The sequence below is a fragment of the Bactrocera neohumeralis genome, chromosome 2, assembly GCF_024586455.1.
Source record: "Bactrocera neohumeralis isolate Rockhampton chromosome 2, APGP_CSIRO_Bneo_wtdbg2-racon-allhic-juicebox.fasta_v2, whole genome shotgun sequence".
Lineage (NCBI taxonomy): Eukaryota > Metazoa > Arthropoda > Insecta > Diptera > Tephritidae > Bactrocera > Bactrocera neohumeralis.
In genome coordinates this window covers 72765238-72781528 of record NC_065919.1, presented here as the reverse complement: position 1 = coordinate 72781528, position 16291 = coordinate 72765238, and the positions used below count along the sequence as shown (strand labels likewise).

The 16291-nt window shown below is 37.5% G+C and overlaps 1 protein-coding gene across 2 annotated transcripts in view; it reads left to right on the top strand.

Moving 5' to 3' along the window:
- Window positions 1–16291, top strand: part of LOC126767802 (uncharacterized) — a 366033-nt gene that overhangs the window by 255511 nt on the left and 94231 nt on the right. The window contains exon 6 of one of the 2 annotated variants that reach the window (XM_050485444.1): window positions 6796–7150. The exons of the other annotated variant lie outside the window; for it this stretch is intronic. The gene's annotated coding sequence lies outside the window, so the exon portion shown is untranslated. The remainder of the gene's footprint in view (window positions 1–6795; window positions 7151–16291) is intronic. 2 annotated transcript variants of the gene reach the window in all.

Genomic DNA, 16291 nt, shown 5'->3' with positions numbered 1-16291 from the left:
AAGTTGCAGAAAGATCCTACGTTTTCGAGCCAAATTTTATTCATAGATAAGGTCTGGTTCAATGAGTAAGTAAACAAGCAAAATTGTCGCATTTGGCACGAAGAACTACCTGAAGATAACAGCTGCCATTTCATCTAGAAAAAACAACTGTTTAGTGTTCTTTGTGTGCCAGTGGAAACATCGGTCCAAATTTTTTCAAAAATGATGCCGGTTAGAACGTAACCGTCAATGGTAACCGTTATCGTGATAACTGACTATTTGATGCATGGAATTGAAGCTCGTGATCTTGGCGAAATTTGGTTCCGTCAAGAAGGCGACACTTCCTCCTCCATCGCATCAATCAATGAATTTATTGAGAGAACACTTCAGTGGGCAAATAATTTCACGTTTTGGGCCGGTCGATTGGCTACCAAGATCGTGTGATTTCACACCGTTAGACTTTTTTCTGTGTGGATTTGAAAATTTAAAATCTATGCGCACAATTCCGCTTCGAATCAGGCCCTGAAGCAAAGCACCACGTGTGTCATGCGCCATTTACCCGTCGAAATGCTTGAACGTGTCATCGAAAATTGGACTCAACGGATGGGACTATCTGTAACGTAGCCGCGGCCAACATTTGGAAGAGATAATTTTCAAATTATAAATACCAAACAATGTTCTTTGGAATGATTATAATATTCTCTACTAAATTTGAAGTTTCTGTGTTTTTTCTTTGAAAAAAAGTAGGGAACCTTGGAAACAGATCACCTTCTGTAACCAAATTTTGTATATGCCAGTATCTTCACGAAATTTAGAATGCTTTATTTTCCAAGCCAACGCCACGATATATGTAGAAAGTTTTTTAATCAGACCATTATAGCATATAGACCAATCAAGCAAACGTGCGTATTTTTTTTTTTTTTTTGTGAAGGCTGTGCTAGCTTTAATGCACCGCAAGTTAGCGTTTTTTGTTGATTCTGGTAAATTCGAACTTCGTACATATTTCTGAGCCCACAATCGGTTATTCATAAAAGATACCACCACTAAGTGTTAAATATACATATCTACGTAGATATTCTAATAATAAACATAAATAATACTAACTTTTTATTTACTTGACCTGTGATTTCCAAACAGCATTACATAACAATTATTCTGCCAGCAAACAAAAAATGTTCAAAAACAAATGTAATAGAATTTTTTCGGAGATAATGCGTTTCAAACTTTGTGACAGGCTGTGTGAGCGCATAAAAATGTGGCAATATTTCTTGTACAATTTATGTGCAGCATTGCAAGTTAAATGGGGCACGAAATTGCAAATGTGAGCGCTTTTCCGCTTCGCATCAAAATTGCCTTGGACTAAATGCAAAGTTTTACAGTTTTACAGTTTACTAGAAGCCATAAAAAACGCTAAGCACACACACACATATAAGGGTGTATGGGCTTCTTAGGACTTAGTGCGTGCTTGTAAAATATCTAATGAGCGACTTGCTGGCCACATGCACACACTCACACAAAACACAAGAACACGGCTTTGTGGAGATTACCTTGCGACAGTTGCGCTGCACTCGCTCACTTGGCCTGATGTCATTTCGGGCAGTGCCGCAACTCAATTAAATCCATTAGCATTTTTAGTTGCAGCAAATGAGTGACAACAACAACGCGCAGAAAGCAAAGAATTTCAAAGAAAAACCAAATATGCAGGCACTTTCATGTGTTGCACTTCCCTTGCCTGGAGTGTGATGATGCCACATATATGCGTGGATGTATGTGCATGAAGCGCCACAAAAACTAGCTGCCGCCTATGTGACTGCTGTTGCTAATGTTGGCGCTGCCAGCCGTGGCATGGATGTCACAAAGGCGACATTGTTGCAAATAGCGGTAAAAACAACACCAACACCACCAATTACTGTGGCAATTTGAATTATGCAAATGCAGCGTTGCATTCCTATACACACACACACACTCACACATAAGCATGCTGCAAGTCACAGACATTGTCGTCAACGCTTTTACCACCGCGTTGCACCACATGTTTTACATTCTTCGCTCATTCAAAATATGCATTTTTTGCTTCCACACTGTCTTGGCGTTCGCCTTACCTTTTGCCGCGCCGCGCGCCCTCTTTGTTGTTTGTCTTATGCGACAGCGGCGTGTAGCGTCTTCACTCGTTGCATTTTCCAATTTCATTGTGCTTAGTCGAGGTCGCCGCTTTCCTTCATACACACACACACACACACACAACCGTTCTTGTAGTCGCTATGTGTACATAGGGGCGTGTCTGCCGCAATGCGTTCTTGCAACACGCCAGCATGTTGGCGAAATCTTAATTACCCTGAGAATTTGCATTTTACGACTCCTTGAAAGGCATCGTGTAAAATCTAAATTTTGCTAAAATTTCACTGTGGCATGCGGCGTTGCAAGTTGTTCGCATTTCAACTTGCTGAAGAGACGCTACAGTGGTGGGCTGTGTACTCGGGTGGCACCATGCTTTCGCAGTGCCGACGCAATTTAGTTAGTTAAAGAGCACTTTGTGGCGAATGAGTGCGCTAAAGCAATAACGGAGTTTAGAGTATGAATCGCAAACAAATTAAATTTTGTTCTGTCAATTAAGATTGGATGGGGGTTTCCTTTCAAAATTAATGATATGTGAATTGCAATTATTTTGAAGAATGCGGTTAATATTAGTTAGAATTTCGGTTAACAAGTTTACAAAACAAATTTTTCTTTGAACAAATACGCAAATTTTGGAATTTTTGTAATTTTTATTTCTTCAATTCAGAAACCCCCTTTGGTCCATGCACAACAACTTCGTTAAAGATCATCACATGATCAAATGTATAGTTTACGACTTTATAAAGGACATACAGACAAACATTAATTTTTATACTTATGGAACAAGAAATGCCTTAAAATACCCTCTACAAATTCGATTTTTAAAAATTTTCACATTTTCGCCAGCTCTTCGAAGTTCAAAATAATTCTCAAAATGTAGATCTACTAACCAGTCACAATCACGCTAGATGAGATATGTGAGGATGCATTATCATAGTAAAAAATCCATGCATTTTCTACACAAACTGGATCGTTTACAATGACCTGTTTCATGTTATTGTCTTAAATGGGCCAAGTACGAAAAGTTCTCCTTTCTGACCGTGTGAAACAAATTAATGGTAAACCACTTTACCGCATTAGTTAAAGAAAATTATTAACATCACCTTTTATTTTTGAAAGACTTTGACGCGAATTTATCGATTTCGGCTCATTCTTTGCACGCCATTCATTACATCGTTGAACAGCATCAACGTCGTATTCATAAACCCACGCTTTGTCACTGTTTAAATGAGTTAAGCATCCACCTCCTCTACCCGGTAAAACTGGCGCATCCTAATGCTACAGTGTAATTCACCACGGCTGATGACACTACTGCACAACTCAACACATCTGTACGCCAACCCACTTAACAAAAAGGATGGGCATCGGGAAAGCAGGCTCACTTCGTTACAAACCATTCGCTATCAACATTCGACCTATACAAGCCCCACTTTTACTTTTCGATTCGATACTGCGCCGCACATCAACATTCTTTTTTTTCGATCACCAAGTTTTTCCGTTTGCAACACCTATCTCGCGCGCTACAGTTTGAACTTCGACCGCACGTTATCTGGCGCGCTATCTACATACGCTGCATTGGTTGCCTAAATAATTGAGACATTTAATTTTAAGAAAAGGAACCTTTGTATAAAGTTAAATTCCTCTTAAATAAACTATATTTTATACTACACACTTAAGTGATAAGGTGTTTTCATTTCAAATGTGCGTGATAACCATTTAGACAATTTAGTGATTCCCAAAGTACTAATAGAGATACATATGTATCTATTTGTTACAAGATTAAATAGTCACCAATAATCAAGCATTTGATGCATTTAAAGTCCTCATCCTAGTTGTCAAGTATTTTAGTAGTATTCTCACTATGTAGCGCTTCATACGCAAAACAATAACCAAAATGTGCTGAGCCGTTCCATAACATAATAATAATAAGATGCTCCAATGTCTCTCTGAAATCCACATAATGTTTTTCAAGTAATTTTTCATTATTTTTCTCGATGTTATCTTCAAATACACAAATGATGAGACGTTTGATCGAAGTTTTCGATGATATCACGACCTTCACTAAATGCTTTGTGCCTCTCAAATTCGTGATAAAGTAGACTCCCCAAAACACTTCTCCAATATCTTTGGTGATTCCATAGCAAACAGTTATTTCAAACTATTGTGAAGAGCCCACTAATGGACACATGGCGATGAAATTTCACAGAGAGATAAACAATCTAGTTTAAAGGACCCAGGCGCATCAAATTTTTATGAGGTTAGGACTTTCAGTTAAAAAACCAATATATATATATATCTGTACATATATGTATATTTATTTTTCTACACCAACGTTTCAATGATTTTTAGTTTTTGGGAAAAGCAAAAGTCACACGGAGCCATTTCTGGCGAATATAAAGGCGGGCTTCGTTAATCGTTACATTTTTGCGCGAAATTTTAAATTTTAAAATTTCCTTTAACTGGTTTGGAGTATTCTTCAATTCTCAGGGAAGAAGCTTTTTTATATATCTAACGTCTTTTATTCCACGGAATTGCTTAACAGTTATTTCAAAATAATAATCGCAATTCTAAGCCGAACTGCTTAAATTCTTAACGAATTCTTAATGTCCTTTGATTGTTAAGGTGTAAATTTGTTCCTCCGCGAACATAAAAACCATATGAGCTCAAAATTATTATACTTTTAATTTATTTCAAACCCCTTAAGAAATAAGAATAGCGATTGTCGCTATAAAGTTGATATAAAATTTTATTTTTGCATACGTCACTGTAACTCATCACTAGCTGTATGTCAGATAATCACTTATCAAACTTGTATCCGGCAGTTTAAAACTGATATATCGCTGTTCCCGAGCCCTTATAAGGCAGAATACTCGCTGAATTAATGCAACGATAGAGGATTTCATGCAGTGCTAACCCAATTCGCAGCTTGGAAGACAGGTCAAAAAGTTTTTAGAATCGTAAAAGCTTTCATGACCCTGAGAAAAGCGTGCCGTCGGAGTATAAACGCTTTCCCTATGTCACCCATTATTATCTTGGCGGAACGTGGCCTAACAACAAGGACAAGGAAAGGGTATACGAAATAACGATGCGACTAATTCCAAAACTGATATCTAAATAAACTCTAAATGCCACCTTACAACCGTAATTTACGCGTCACGACATAAACGCAACTTCAGGCTAAAATCCACTTTACGCCGCTGTATCACATACGGAAAAGACTTAAACATACAAGCGCCCCCAAAGTACAAGGAGGTCAACAAACAGCCGGAGTGGTTAATAAAAAAGAAATTATCAACTTGCCCGTTCACACCTTCAAACAGACCAACACTCGTAATTTAGTATTTTGGAAACTCTTCTTAGAGTTAATGAAAACCAATGAAACCAATTGGACTGCAATTTACACAGACGAATTTAAAGCAATAAACACAGCTCTGGCTCTCACCAACTCAAACGGGGAATCTATTATAGGCGGGATTCTTTCTTGTTTCTTGTCGATATTTACAGCTGAGGCTTTTGCCGTTTTCAAAGCCCTAGAATGTGCGATACATAGCAAAGGAAATTTTTTTCTGTGCTCAGACAGCTTTTCTTGTCTATCTACTGTTTGTACTGTACTGGTTATAATCGCGTAAGCGGTTTCTACGCCAGTACAGAAGAAGAAGAAGACTGTTTGTAACATCCGCATCACTGCCTAACTTATTTCGAATATTCGTGGCCTTTGCATTAAATGCAGTCATTAAGTTGCACTAGGATACGTTGGTATTATGGGAAATAAAAAACTCCAGTTTAGCAATGGTACTACATAAAATAGTTGCCTTCATTTTGGCGCACTGATATTAGATTTTAGATTACAAAAAAGATAATTTAAAACGTTTCAATTATAAAAAAAAGTTATAAATAGCTATAGATCGAGCAATATATAATGAGCTTAGACTTTGCTTACTAAAACTTGAAAAAAAATTTAAACTTTCGATCTTACATTATAATGGGCATGTGTACCAGTGTATTAAGCAGTATATACAACCCGCATTTTTGGCGCTATGAAATCATTTGCATTGTTTTCGTGTTGTGCAACACATGTACTTATCTCACAAATACACGCACACACTTTAATGGCTGGCCACTCAGTCAAAACACTTAGCCGGTAATTACAGTGCATCGTGCTCGACGCATTGCCGCAATCTCGAACAAAAACAAAACCAAATGTGTAAGTATAGTTAGGCGTATTTACAAATGGCAAGCCCACCTCAGGGCGCACTCACATACATGTGTGAATGCGTGTGTGTGCCGACAATCTGAGATAAGAATGAATGAGAGACTCAACAGCTATTTAGCAAGCCAACGGGCGCCTAACCACCCACTTCATCATAGGTGATACCTGCCGGCGTGAACATAAGAACACACATCTCCGGGCCTTCACACACACACACACGTAGGAACACAGCCACTGGCTTATCGCTTAATTAGGCACAGGCAAACAAAGAAGGGCGCAAAAATGAGTCCAAAAGAGGCAAAAAAAAAACACAAAGAAGCCAAACAATCTCTAAAATATGCAGACGAGCTGGAAGTCAAAGCACACACAAAAGTTTAGCATAGAATTTTACACAGATTTCTCATTCATGAAATAAGCACTTCAATCGCATTGCACCCACACATTGACTTATGCGTTTATGTTTTGTGTGTTTTTTGCTTTTGTACTTACAGTTATGTGTGTCCAGTTGGTTGAATGGCGCTTAAGCTGTCTCGCATGCAGGAAGTGGATGTGAATCATTAACAAGTGCAACAACGGGCAAACAACAGAACGCAAACACACACGCATATATACTTACACCGGCACTCATATACACCAACGTGTGGCAAGTGCGGAGCCTTGGGCGCCACTCCGTTATATCTCTTTTACGGCGGCCCAGCACGTAGGCAACTAGCCAAAGCCACCTCCCACGAGTGAGCGAGAACTTCGCCAACGCAACTCTCGGTCCGCATCAAGGACACACACAGACACACAAATTGTGGTGTGTAGTGCAGCTTTGCAGCGCTCATTTGCCATTCCACGCAGCAGGTGAGTTTAATTATTCGCTGAATTTTCAGTTTTGTATCGAGTTGTAGCTCATTGCCGGACTTCTGTTCTGCTTTTATTTTCATTTTATATTACGTAGTTGTTGTTGGGGTTAACGGCAAGTTGCTGTTTCAAAATTATATTTTTCGGTTTGCTCGTTTGCCATATTTGCTCTGCATTTTTGCGCCGAAATGTAATAAAACTACGGTCAGCAGGCAACACGGGCAATGACTTGTATTTGTATTCACCGCGCTAATTAAACGCGGAAATTCGGAATTTAATTCTTGGGCTACATGCTGGCCATGTTTACTCTGAGTACGACTAACTTGAAAATGGTTCGACATTTTTTTAATTTTTCCTGAAAAAAACAAACGCATAAGTAATATATTAAAATACATAATATTGACTTATATTTACATACTTTTTTTAATGAAAATTAAGATAAAATGTCACGGTGTCGCTGTCCACCGTGATATTTTAATAAGCAGCAATCGAATTTTGACGCAGTTAAATGAAATATCGAATGCAAACAAGACAAACGTTAATTTCAGTGGCACCGAACATATAATACCCTACACATACGAGTATTCGATGGATTTCGTATACAACTTAATTTTGATGAAGTTTGTACAACAGCTGTATACTACAGTGGTCGAACCTCAATAAGATATTCGGAGATTATATATTTCGTGCCAAATTCCGTGAGGATATCTTAATAAAACCCAAAAGTTTTCTACGTAAGGATTTTAGCACCAAAAACTGCGGCACTTATTCTTCCTTACTGGCGTAGGCACCGCTAACGCGGTTATAGCCGAGTTTACGACTGGGCGCCCGTCGTTCTTCCTTTTCGCTGGTTGGCGCGAATTGTAGATTGCAAGTGTAGCCAGGTCCTCCTTCACCTGGTATTTCCAACAGTGTAAAGGTCTTGCTCTTCCTCTGCTTCCTCGGCGGGTACTGCGTCGAATAATCTCAGAGCTGGAGTGTTTCCATCCATTCGGACGACAAGACCTAGTCAGCGTGGTCGTTTTATCTTAATTCGCTGAACTGTGTCAATATCGAACACCCGAATTTGCCGTCGCTAATGTCCAAAGGACCATAAGTCTTCCGAAGAACCTTTCTCTTGAAAACTCGTAATGAAAACTCATCAGATATTGTCATCGTCCATGCCTCTGCACCGCATAGCAGGACGGGAATAATGAGTGACTTATAGAGTATGGTTTTTGTTCGTTGAGAGAGGACTTTACTTCTCAATTGCCTGCTCAGTCCGAAGTAGCACGCACCAGTTGGCAAGAGTTATTCTGCGTTGCACTTCGAAGCTAATATTGTTGTTGGTGCTAATGCTGGTTCCTAGATAGACGAAATTATCCACAACTTCGAAGGTATGACTGTGGGAGCTTAATCACGAGTGCGACGACCCTTTTTTTGATGGCAAAAGATATTTCGTCTTGCTCTCGTTCACTATCAAACCCATTTGCTGTGCTTAGGGAGGGACTAGCTCACGTATAAATAGACAGACGTTAAGAGAGATATGGCTAATCAACTCAGTTCCTCAAGCATGGTCACATATAACTCAACTAAGCAGCGAGTTCACATTTAAAACCGGGGTCTCTCACTCTCCATGTACTTACTTTGGTTCGCAATAACTTCACTTACACAACATTTTTGAGAACAGCAAGCACACTGAATTTCACTGTGGCGTACGGTAGCTCACTTAAAACTAAGCGTTGGTTCACACACGTTAACTTTTTCTTTCACAACTCGTAGTTTGTAGGACAGGTGGCGACTAGGAAATAGGAAAGGATGGAAGAAAGGAATGCAAAAATTGCACTACTCGTGTTACCGGTCCCGAAATTCGCTAGCGAACAGAATAGACTACGCCAAAATAGAAGTTACAGACAGTGAGCAACAAAAGTTTCCACCTCTAAAATCGTACTAATGAGTCACTCATTCACTGCTGGGTCACTTTGCTTTAGCTGGAGCGAACTTTACTTTGTTGTTAGTTCAGAAGAAACACAGTTTTGGGCAGAAGTATTTTTTAACCCTCCGAGAGATATGGTTGCTGTATTTGTTGATGTTGTTGTCATGCTGCGCCATAGAAGAATTTCTTGATTATCCCTGTTTTATGAATATTTAGCTGCTGAATTAACCACCGGCATTATACAGATATGCTCAATTGATATAATTTCGACACGGAGTTTATACCGGAGTCGGGGCATAAGGAACAACTATAGCACTATTTTTTTCGGTAACTTGATCGTTTTAGTGTAAAATATTCGTTAGCTTTTGGGTTGCAAAAACCAAAAATATAAGTTTTTTTTCTAGCACAGGCTGGCCCAGCTTTCCCAAAATCACAAGATGGTATTTCGAATAGAATACGTTTTCAAATCGATGTACAGAATTGATCACTATAGCATGCAATACAAGCTGAAAGATCAGAATTCAGTTTTCGTAAGGAATTTTTGTATTTTTGAAGGGTACTTTAGCTTCTCGGCAACCGAAGTTGACGATTTGTTTTGTTTTGAATTTATGTTGAAAATCTGTTATTTATTAGTTCCATCAATCATTGAGATTTGTATATATATAATATTCTATAGCATTAAATCCTCCTTCTTGAATTTAAAATTTAGCCTGAATTTAAATAAATTTTTCTGAAGAACACTCTTCCAGTTTACATCAAAAAAATACAACAAATCTGCATCACACTGATTCAATCACTAAAGGCAAACTCTGCGCTCTTTGCAGCTTCAACAAGCCTTTAATTATACTTGTTGTTGTTGTTGTTTGTATAACTTTTACAATTTTTGCTTTTGCTTGCGGTCGTTGCTTTCGTAAATTAGCATTCTGCATATTAAAAACACTTGGCACAGTTTCTCACTTCACTGTGCGCTGTTCCTCTTAGCATCAGCCAATAACAGATTTAAATACAAAAACAACAAAAACTTGCCTATTTATTGCAAATATAAACGAAAAAAAAACTACCAACAAAAGCAAACAGGGGAAAATTATGATTTTTTATTAAATAATCTTGTCTATGAGTGTCAAAACAACAACAATAACAGCAACCAGCAAATACACAGCCACTTCGTTTTCATATTAAATGCTGAGTTTTCTTTTGCACTCGCTTTTCCAGCTTTCGACGTATCTCATTAACTTTATTGCAAGTTTAATGCAGCAAAATACAACGGTAAATTTATGTGTTAAATTGCGTTGTTGTTGTTGTCCTTGCATTAATTTCATGTACACTTTCGCAGACATTGTGTACCACGTATATAAAGCCATAAAGAGAAAAGCCTCTCATAAAATGCACATAATAAAAGAAACGGTCGCTGCCGCCACACCGCTGAGGCAAGCGCAGAGCCACACACACACACTTACATACAAACACACTTATAAAACACGAAATTACCGCATGTGTCACAGGTTGGCGGGCGGTTGGAGAGTCTCCCCATTCCCAGCGCATAATTCGATTGTCCTCTGAGCAAAGTGCTCACACACATACAAACATATATATCAGTGTGAACGCCTGCTTATACCGTGCTGTGTCGGCTGCTCCGTTGCTCTCCTGCCGGCAGTTAATCATCCGTTTCATTCATTTTAATGTGATTGCGGCGCTTATTAATTGGAAGTTCAATATTTTCCAATTTCTCGGAACTCTCAATCCGTAATTTATTGCATTTGTCAGAGAGTAGCTCGTCTTAATGCTTTTATTGCTCAATTAATTGGAGAGCGATTTAATGCGAAAATGTGAAAAAGAAGTGGAAATCAGCTGCTTGCATTTGCAGATAGTATTATGAAGTGAATGTTACATCCTTGATTTTCATGCAGGCCAATTTTTCAATTCCCCAATTTACTATCACTTTTTGTAGGGAAGATGCGATCGCAGAGAGTAGAGAGCAGAGAAAAAGAAAATTAATATGAGGGAAAAGCAGTCAAATTCAATGTGAGCTTTAACCATTTTTTGTAAGCCCCTTTGCTAGGCTTAACATCTTTAAAGCATTTAGAGTGTTCAATGTTGAATTGATTTTAAGTATAGCTTATGTTTATAAGGCCTTATAATGCGTGTAAATTAAAAATGTTTTTAGGGAATAAACAGTCTAAAACTTTCTAGTCTTATTCATTCAAATAATAAAAGTCTTGTTTTTGAACATTTGGAAATTATTGGAAAATTCTAACTGCGCAACATGTCGACGCGATCGGTACTTTCTCGTCCTTTTGTCATCCTAATAAATATTTGGATCAAAGAAAATGGAGGCAACAGAATATTGAAATTCTCTTTAATATTAATTAAAACTGATAGTTGCCGGTAAAGAATATAAGCCGGCCGAATGCCACACCAAAAATCCGAAAACGGACTACTAGGCAAGCATACAGCCAAATAATTTCGCAAAACAACGAAGAAATGATCCCTAAAAATTATAATATAATCTTAAAATACGTATTCCTCCCCATAATACATTTGCCCCTATGAGACAATGAACATGTGGTCACAAAAATTAGATAATAAGATAATAACTCCGATGAGTTTATAGTTCGATTAGCTGAATAATCAGCGTCTTCCTTCCGTAACAGTCGACGCCAGAAGGCATTTGCAATCTCTGAAATTCTAGGATTTATCCAATTTCTTCTGAGAACTGCGAAAGTGAATCGGTTGAATGTTCGGCGAGAACAGCTCAATTCAATGTAAACAAATCTAATGACTGAGTATTTGAAAACTGAAGAGACAGTTCCAAGTACTTTACAGAGAACGGCAAAATGATGCCAAATCTTTTACTCTGTTTAGGAAAAAGCAAACTCAGTATAATATCTTAGACCGGCGTAGGGTTATGGTTCATTTGCATTACTTTTGATATTTCGAATCTATTTTAAAAAGTTTTCATCAAACATACAAAAGTGGGAAAAAAAAGCAAAAACTTCACATTTGACCTTTCATTGTGATACTAGAGCTTTGGTTTCCACGGCATAACTATGAACCCATGATTCTCCACCAGTTCGGGGTCATCACGTACTGAGTCCAGCATCATCAGAGCAATGTCAATGCGACGCACCTTGACAGCATAAGTAAGGCATATGAGTACCAACAAAACAATCTAAAATCAAATATAAGTAACCCGTGAAAATTCAAAATTCGTGATAATTTTTCTACAAACCTCGTGAGTTAGTTACCAGAATTGTCATTTTAACCTCTTAATAACAAGTAGGTTTCAAAATTGGTGTAATTTTTAAAGATAAGTACATTTTTCTGACATAATTCGATTTTATTAGTCAAGAAGGAAGAAGGATACACGGTTTAAAGCAATACTTCCACTTTTCGTCTCATACTCGGTCCTCTTGTGCTGAACTCACAGTTTGAACGTTCCTTATTTCGCACAACACTTTAGTATTCTGCTTCATGAGAAATATTTACTTCACTTTCCTTCGTGTCATTTATCCCAGCTATCCCAGTTAGACGCGCGAAGCTTGAACAAGCCTCATCGCATTTTTCAAGATAACAAATGTATTGGTTTCTTTCCGTTCTCTTAATTTCAAAATCATGTTTATTTGCATATATAAGTTAGAACAGTATTATTCCAAGACCTTGTGGAAAAATGCGTACCCCTAGCACTCAAATATATAAAAAAAAACTTGCTTCTTCTCTCTTTTTCGTATAAAAATTGGTTTGAGGATTCATAAAATGAAGCTAACTACGTCTGAACTCAGCCGAACCTATCCTAACCTAAGCCTAACCTTACTTATTATAATGTAAGAATATTTACACCATTAAAGAATGTGTTACGATGTTTGTAACAGCCTGAGTCTGAGGCCTTATAAAATTTTTACTATACATAACTGATCAGCATGACACACTGAGTCGGTTTAGTAATGTCCGTCCGATCGTTTGTCTGTCTATATATATACGTTAAGAACTAGTCCCTCAGTTTTTAAAATACCGATCTGAAAGCTTACACACGTCTCTTTTTTACCTAGAAGTTACTGATTTGTGAGAGCCGAACGTATCTATAAAGGGTATTAAAGCTTCGGTGCAACCGAAGTTAACATTTTTCCTTGTTTTACTTTATAATATACCAAGAAACGTACGATTGATTTTTAATTTCGTAATGGAAACTATGAAAAGTACCCTCCATCAATTTTGCGGATAAACCAAAGTTTGTAATGAGTTTATAAAAAGTTCTACTTCAAGTTCAAGACTTCTAATCCACTATTGAGAAAACACAAGCAGTCATGCGCGCATAATGCGAACAGAAGAGGAGTTTTGTGATTACAAATACAAGAAACTTCAAGTTTTAATTTGCGAGACGCCGAGCACGCTAACCCATTCCTTAAGCAGAATTCTACATTGAGTCTCAATATTACAACTTTACCTGCATACATACACTTCCTAAACGCAGAAACTAGCGGCACAATATCAGAAGTACAGTTAGTTATTGCAACTGCCGTTGAGACGCCGGTGAAAGGTCGTTTCGTAGTAAAATTGTATTCGGTTATCAAATCTTTGCCGTTAGTTTACGAAACTTTTCCATTTGATTTTCCACTTGATTTAATTACTTGAATGAAACTGTAAAATTATTTCCGCGCAGCAAAACAACAAAAAAAAGAAATTATATAAACTTTTCCTCACTGAGCCACTTAAAAGTGTTGAGAGAGCAGCATTCATTGTCTGGCAGCTACCAATGAGGTGGGAGGGGTGTGTAATGAACTTGAAAGAAAGCTAGTAGACAGCGGCACGCAGTTGGCTTTTGGCATTGCCAACCACAGAAACGCGCATAATGGCGGATTAACACGTCACATGCGTGGCTTGCCAGACGTCAGAGATTTCCGCCCACCCAGCCACACGCCCCGGCAACAACCTGTCAGGCACACGCCCAGCTGACTGTTTTCCACAAACTCACACACTCTCTCATACGCGCCGGTATTGAGTATGATGCATGAGCACTCAAGCAAGCGCCGAACGTGGCGTGGCGCGGCGTGGCAAGTAGACAGTGAAGGCGGCATAAATTAGACACGAAACAAGAGTTGGCTAAGTAATGCGATACTTGGCTCAATGGCAGCAGCTGAACAGTTGCGTAGCTAGACTGAAATAGTCAGTTAACTTTCAGCCACTCTGCTCGCCTACCACATACACATATGTACATACACAAATTTAATGGTGGCGTTAAGCACTATATTGTGTGTTGCGTGAAGTGTGTGGCTGTTGCGTGGAAGAGGCGTACTTGCCGTTGTTGCATGTGTACGTGTGTGCACCAAAGCGTCACTAATATGTTTTGTTGTTTTGTTATCTGCTCGGATTTATTTACATAACCTGCGGCCTAATGTTGGCAAACATACTAACGCATACAACTACATAGATTTGTATGTATATTTCTTCCACACATCCTTGTAGTTTATTTTTAACCCGTTATCCATACTCATCCCTACGGCGCTAACTATTATATAAACTTGCTTTTGTTTTTGGTGGCTCAAATCTGCCAAAAGCAAGCATATTTATTGTATTTATTTTGTAAACTTCTTTTCGTAGTTGTTTTTGTATCTTTCTTTAATTAATATTTACTAGCGTTAAGCAAATGTGGTTGTGTTTTGGGGTTAATTCGCTTAAATAGCGTAATTAATTGCAGACTCGATATTAAATGTTGCCCTTTAAACGATTTGCCACTTTCGACATTTGGATGTTCAATTTTTTAAGTTCAAACACGTAAATAAATGCAATAAATATTTGTGCCTCAAAAAAATGCTTTTGGTATACAACGAGATGTTTATGTGTGTGTTATTTCAGTCAATATGAATTTGTGTTTACATATAATGAGAATTTTAGAATTAATAAATGAATGCCGACCCGTTTGTGGCCTACATTTTGGCGCAAAGGTAAAAATAGTAAACAATATCGCAAAATTCTACACTTTAAGAGAAGCAAAAAACTACTTACTGCTCATGTTTGATATACCATATACATACATACAATATATTGGTAGGGAAGCTAGGCTTTCAACTATTAAAATATTTGTGAGTCGAGAGTAAAATACTCAACAAAAGTCGTATTTGATGTACACCTTAGCTTTGACGCTGTTCACTCTTTTGTTCTTCTTAGAACATATGATTTCATCTATCAAGCGTGAGTTGCGTAGAGTAAGCGAGCGCAGCGTGATCAAGCTGTGCAGCAAATTTAAGAGACCGCCTGGCATGATTTATGGGTTTCCTCGTGCTGAAAACGGTCCCTTTTCAATATTTTTATATTTTCATATAAAGAAATAATAGTTTTACTAACAATTTTTCATTATTCCAAAGATAATATTTATAAATATTTTATGAAATTTTCAAATTATTTTAATAGGTATTGGACGAAGGAGAACTAAAAAAGTTAAAATTGTATTTTTGGTCGTCATTTTTACAAAGATTTGCAGTTTTTGGAGAAAGTAATAATTAATAATTTAAAAAATCTTTGTTTCGAGACCTTTAAGTTATATCTCGAAGACCTGAGTAAAATTTCGTTAAGTTGTGTTGAGTAGTTTGCGAGAAATGTTGACAACCGACTTTGAAAACTATTTCTCGGATCATCTTAAGTATTTAGGACAATATTCTAGAGATGCTAAGGAATCAAATAAGAATAGAAAAAGGACTTAATTAAGAAACCAAAAACAATTTTTTGAAGTCATAAAACCCATTAAACGTCCATATTTTCACATACCATTCAACTAGATTTACTAAATAAACTCTTGAGTTACGTAGCTGAGCCGGGGCTACATTATTTTAAAGGTTTTGGCAAAGGCTTTCAGTTTAAGTCCAGATCAATTCAGAAAGCACTTACATGTTCAGGAACAAAACCAATTCAAGGTTCTGATAAGATAATCGCTCAAACCAACAGTAAAAGTAGAAAATATAAGGGAACACTAAATATGACGGGTTAAAAAAGGCGATTTTTGGGAATTAAATTAATTAATTGGATACTGTATGAATTATTTCATAATTTTAAGGGAAAATTTATACATATTTCATGAACAGTGAGGAAAATGTTTTAAGCAAAAATTTAAATATTTTTCGAGTTACAGGCGACCACTGCCAGTAGAAATAAAGTCAAAAATTTCCAAAATGGCGGCATTAGAAACCAAATTTTCTGTTAATCGGATCATTTGTCTAGGACTAATCACTCAGGCT